This window comes from Mus caroli, unplaced genomic scaffold (assembly GCF_978045245.1).
Source record: "Mus caroli unplaced genomic scaffold, Mus_caroli_1 scaffold_15, whole genome shotgun sequence".
Classification (NCBI taxonomy): domain Eukaryota; kingdom Metazoa; phylum Chordata; class Mammalia; order Rodentia; family Muridae; genus Mus; species Mus caroli.
The window spans coordinates 112,883,816-112,890,167 of NW_028227270.1; positions in this window are offsets into that span (position 1 = coordinate 112,883,816).

The following is a 6,352-nucleotide window of genomic DNA, read 5'->3' on the forward strand; positions in this document are numbered from 1 at the left end:
AAGTCCTTTTAAATAACCTACACATTTCCTACTCACCTAACTTTAGTTCTTTCTAAAAAAAATAAATAAATAACAAAACTTCCCAAAACCAAGAAAAGAAAAGAAAACATCCCACAACCCCCCAGTAAATTGTAAACAAATAAAAGTGTATACAAAAAGACCAACAAAAAAAAAAAGAAAGAAAGAAAACCAAACCAAAACAACAACAACAACAGCAACAACTGAAAAATCTATGGAGTCCATTTGATGTTGGTTCATTACTGCTGAAAGTGAGGCCTGCTCTGGAGGGGTTGAAATACTCAGTGCCACTCCATTTGAGTTCTCATGAGCTTTCCTTGTATTGATTTATAGGGTCTTGCTTTCTTGATATCTTCTTTTTACTCTGCCTCTTATACTCTTTCTGCATCATCTGAAAGGTTTTCTAAGATCTGAGGAGAGGGATTTGATGAAGGCATCCCATTTAGTGATCAGTGTTCCAAGGTCTGCCATTTTCTCTGTGAAGTCTTTCTGAGTCTCTATATGTATTCCCATCTGCTACAGGAGGAAGCTTCCCTAATACCGGATGAAAAGGCACTGATCTATGAGCAGAGCAGAATGTCATTTGGAGTTGTATTATTACTGCATTTGTTTGTTTGTTTGTTTTTAGATTTCTTTGTTGTTTTGTTTTAGTTTTCTTGGCTATCTACTCTCATATTCTTGGCCACCAATGCAGTGTTAAGTATTGGTTCCATCTAATAGGGTGGGCATTAAATCAAATCAGTTATTGGTTAGTTACTCACACAAGCTTTGTACCACCATTGCTCTAGCATATCTCATAAGCAGGTCATCATTGCAGATAAAGGGTTCATAACTGAACTGGTTCTTACATTTCTTTTTTGACAGCATGTGGAATAAAGTCCTCTACCAAAGAAGCTACAAACTGGAGGTTCCATGGAGGCACTGATTCACGTCTTCATTTTTTACGAGTTGTGAAAGTGGGGCCTTACTGTCAGTTTGTGGAGAGTAAACTATATTCTTGGCAAGAGCCTGGTATGTTTGAGAATTTCTGTTTCACCTCTCTGGCCAACTACTCAATTAGATGTGACCCAAACTTCTATTGGAAGCTTCATTTGTTGACCAGAGGTGTCTAGGTAGGTCTCTATCTCCCCCATTGTTTGGTAATTTAGTTTAGATAGCCTGCATATTTATGATTCTCTGGATTCCCTCGGTGTCTCTTGTTATGTTCTCCTTTTCTTTCTGTTTTGGTTAACACTGAAGAAATCCAGAGAATGAAAAGGACACACTTTAAAAACCTGCACTCTCACAAATTGGAAAATCTAAACAAAATAGATAATTTTCTACCTAGATCAAATAAATAATTCAAATATATTTATAATCCCACTAAAATAGAAATAGCTATTAATATGTCTCTCAAACAACAAAAAAAACTCTAGGTCCAAGTGGTTTAGCACAGAAAAGGACCAAACTTTGAAAGAAGAGTTAAAACGACCACTCCTCAAATTATTTGACAAAATAGAAACATAAGAGGCATGCCCCAATTGTTTTATGAGGATATAGTTACTCAGAACAGCTAAACCAATCATGAACAAGAAAAGAACAGCTGGAGATCTTGCCATTCCAGATTTCAAATTGTACTGCAGAACTATATAATTAAAAGCATATGGTATTGGCATAAAGCAGACACATTGATCAATGGAATAGACCCTAACGTGAATTCACACACCTTGCACATGTGAGTTTTGATAAAGAAGCATGAAATACTCAATGTGGAAGAAAAGTATCTTCAACCAGTGATATTGGTCTAACTGGATGTTTACATGGAGAAGAATACAAACTGATCTGTTCCTATTACTCTCCACAAAACTCAAGTCCAAATTTGGAAGAACAGAAAGTGGATAGCCCAAGCACTAAGATCAATAATTAATATACAGGACTTCATGAAACTGAAATCTTTTGTAAGGCAAAGGATACCATCAATCAGACAAAGAGGGCACCTACAGAACTGGAAATAATTTTACCAACTTCACATCCAATAGAGGGCTAATATCTAAAATATATAAAACTCAAGAAACTAGATATAAAAAACCACAAATGATCCAATACAAAATGTAGAACACATCTAAATAAATTATTCTCAATAGAAGAATCTCAGATGGATAAGAAAATCTTAGAGAAATGTTCAACACACTTAGCCATCAGGGAATGCAAATAGAAAGCACCTTGAGATTCCATCTTACACTTGTCAGGATGGGTAGGATCAATAACGTAAGTAAGTGACAACACAAGCTGGCGAGCATAAGCACCAAAGGGAACACCCCTTGATTGATGGTGGGAATGCCAGTTTGTACAGCCACTATGGAAATCAATATGGTGCTTCTTCAGAAGGAGGGGAATTGTTCTCCCTCTTACCTAGCTATATTACTCTTAGGCATATAGCCAAAAAAATATACCACATAGGCAGCTGTTCAACCATGTTCAGCAGAAACTACAAGCAATTGAGATATCCCTTACCAAAGAATGGATAATGAAAACATGGTACATTTATATAATGGAGAATTACTCAGCTGTTAAAAAAATTATATCATGAAATTTGCAGGCAAAAGAATGGAACTAGAAAAATATCCTGGGTGAGGTAAGACAGACTCAGAAAGTTAAATATTTTATGTAGTCCCTTATAAGTGGATATTAACTGTTAAATAAATAATAACCAAGTTATAGTCTATAGACTGAGGAAAGTTAGATAGAGAGGAAGGACCTAGCTGGAATCAGAGAATCTGTGGATGGTATGGAAATCTAGTGCAGTGGAAACTTCAGAGAAACAATGATAGTGATCCTAATGAGGAATTATAATAATGGGCTTATAATAATGGGAGACAGGGACTCTCCACTGACCATCTCTTGTCACTATGCAATGCTTCCAGTGGTGGAGCTAGAATGGATTCAGTTGAGTTGTTGCCCAAGAAGGTCACTTTGAAATTTCCAAAAAAACCCAGACTGTTGCTAAGACAAATGGGTTTGCTCTCTGAAACTGACAGGGGGACCCTTTGTTGAGTCCAATACCCACACAACTGATTGAACATGGAGAAATTGAGCTGGTGCCTACGTGGAGGCTTCATACCTACGTTCGAGCCTCTATGGTACAAGAAAGTACTCTGCAAGCCAAGAAAGGAGAAATGTAGAACCTACCCCAGCCACAAAGCTTTTGACATACAATTGGTCCTGCCTGCAAAATGTGTAAGGGTAATGGTGACACAGAACTTGTGAGAGTAGCCAACCAATTTCTGACATAATGCTCACTACACAAGAAAGTACATATACCAGGAACAGTACATATACCAGGTTCTTTGATAACCAAGAACTAGAGACTATATAGCTCAGGGACCTAGGATAAAACTAAATACTACTACTAGAAAAAAATCAGTAAAATAACTCCTAATGATATTTTGATATACTCATAGACTCAGATTAGTGCCATACTGAGTCATCATCAGGGAGGCTTTCTCCACAGCAGCAGATGCAGAGATACACAGCCAGGGAAGATATATATATATATATATATATATATATATATATATATATATATATATGTGTGTGTGTGTGTGTGTGTGTGTGTGTATGTGTGTGTGTGTGGTGTGTGTGTGTGTGTATAATGTGTGTGTATATATATATGCATATATATATATATATATATATATATATATATATATATATATATATGAGAGAGAGAGAGAATCTAAATAGAAGGTCTTCATCAACTCTCTTTACTCAAAAATCAGAGAATTCAAAGGAAGCCAACTTGGAGTATAAGAGGCAGAGGGAATAAAGGACACAAGGAGAATAAGACCCTCTGGATCACTAAGCAAGGCACATATGAAATCATAGAGACTGAAGTAGTAAGCACAGGGCTGGCGCAGGTCTGCACCAAATCTTCTGTGTATAAATATTTCAGCTATTAGCTTATTATTTTATGGGAATTCTGACTGTGAAAATCAGTGGGTCTCTGACTCTCAAGTGCCTGCCCTTGGGACTTTTTTCTTCCCCTTAGGTTGCCGTGTCCAACTTCAATATGACTATTTCTGCTTCATCTTATATTTTATTTTTTCATGTTTGGTTGTTGTCTCTTAGAATACTTTTCTTTTGTAATGAAAGACAGAAAGAAAGTGGATCTGGAGTGGAAGAGAGGTGAAGAGGGGTGGAGAAGTGGTAGGAGGGAAAAACCATAATCAGAAAATACTGTATAAGAAAAAAAATCTATTTTCAATAAAAGGGAAAAAAATTAAACCTGTCAAAAAACAAAACCAAGCAAACTAACTAACTAAAACTAATAGTTAAATATTCAAAAGTCTGAATCAAACAAAGCTAAAAATGTAGAGGCAGAGACGGCAGTCGGAATGTATTGAAAACAAAACAACACACACACAAAAACAATGTTTTATTAATATCCTGTCTATTTAATGAAAGTAAACTAAAATAAAAACATCCCAGTTTACTTTAAATATAAAGCTTGATATTATTACTTTAAAATGAAGGAGAGATATTATTACATATCACTGACTATCTATGAACCCTACAAATCCTACTGATCATTTCATGACCTTCTGAACCTGAGAGGACTGAATTAGCCAGAGCTAGGCTGACTTCATGACAGGCTGCAAACAGGAAGTTTGGGAGTCTGGGCCTAAGTTTCTGTTTCCCTGAACTGGGAAAGTCCAAAACAAGTCAATTCCAAGGAAAACTATCCCTCATGGGCAATCAATTAGGAAGCTGCCCCACCACCTAACCTGACCCCAACCTCACCAGCAGCCAATAAGGACTGTAGAAGCTACTTACCACCTTGAACCAAGTATAGTTAATCAGCTAAAGTCCCCAAAATTCCTCAGAGTTTTAACCAATCACAAAGTTATCCATACCCTTGGAGACAGAGCTAACCAATCAAGAAAAAGGAAGGTAAAAGTTGCCCACTCCTAGCCTAACAGGCTTTACATTGACCCTGCAAAGTCCACACCACTGTCTTCCATCCTGATATATGGTAGATTCCTGCATGCAAGTTCTCTGCAGAATAAATGCTCTTGCTATTACATACTAAAAAAAAAAAAAAAATGAAGGGGAGATTTATATTATAATGTGTGTGGGTTTCTAAGATGAATTCCTTCAGCAAACACTTTCCTCTAGTGATCCACTAGCATCAAACTTCAAAGAACTATATTTTAGGAACCACTGTAAGGTCAAATTATGCTCCTGTCTATCTATCTATCTATCTTTCGCTTTAATCTTTTGTTTTGTTTTGTTTTTGTTTTTGTTTTTTGAGACAGGGTTTCTCTGTGCAGCCCTGGATGACCTGAAACTCATTCTGTAGACTAGGCTGGCCTCGAACTCAGAAATCTGCCTGCCTCTGCCTCCCAAGTGCTGGGATTAAAGGCATGCGCCATCATACCCGGCTCTATCTCTTTAATCTTGAAACCCTTCAATCCAGTAGTACAGTAGCCAGCAGCACATTGAAGTCTTCACATAAAGTACCCTGAGTGTAGGTTACAAGCTGAAAAGTAATAGGATGGAGAAGAAAATATTTCAGTGCTACTTTGGGCAAATTTACATGAAAATTATTGATTATGCATAAGTATACAGAGAGATACACTAGAATAATGAAATAAAGAAGTGAGAAGAGACTACACAGAGATTAAAAGGAGATAAACAGTAAGAGCTGATAGAGTAGAGGTGTTCATGGCTCTGAAGGCAGTCAAATCCAGGGTAGTGTTATCGACTGATAGAGAAGGCTGGAACTATACCAACAGCAGCTTCTGCCTGCTGATCCCCTTAGGTTCTGCAGTCACTTAGAGATGCTTATAGAGCTCTCTGATGATGGGATTGTTCACTCATATTAACTCAAATCACTTCTTTATTTAAACCAGCTGAATGTGAACCTTAGCCAAATCCACAAAACATAATCTAGATAATGCTTCATTGAGTAACTAAAGACTACAGCCAGCAGGGCGTGGTGGCGCACGGGAGGCAGAGGCAGGCAGATTTTTGAGTTCAAGGCCAGCCTGGTCTACAAAGTGAGTTCCAGGACAGCCAGGGCTACACAGAGAAACCCTGTCTCAAAAAACAAAAACAGAAAAAAGGACTACATCCTAAGCATGATTACACATAAACTGATCATTTGGACCTACAAGCAAGCCAGTGACAACTGTCAAATCAGGACTGACCTCTAGCTTTTAATGGCTGCTACACATGACATTATTGATGTAGTAGATACTTACTAACAACTGATTTTTGTCTCATCTGATAATCCAGACTTCTCTACTGTACCAACCATGATTTATAAAGTTTAACCCCACCAAAAGAAGCATAC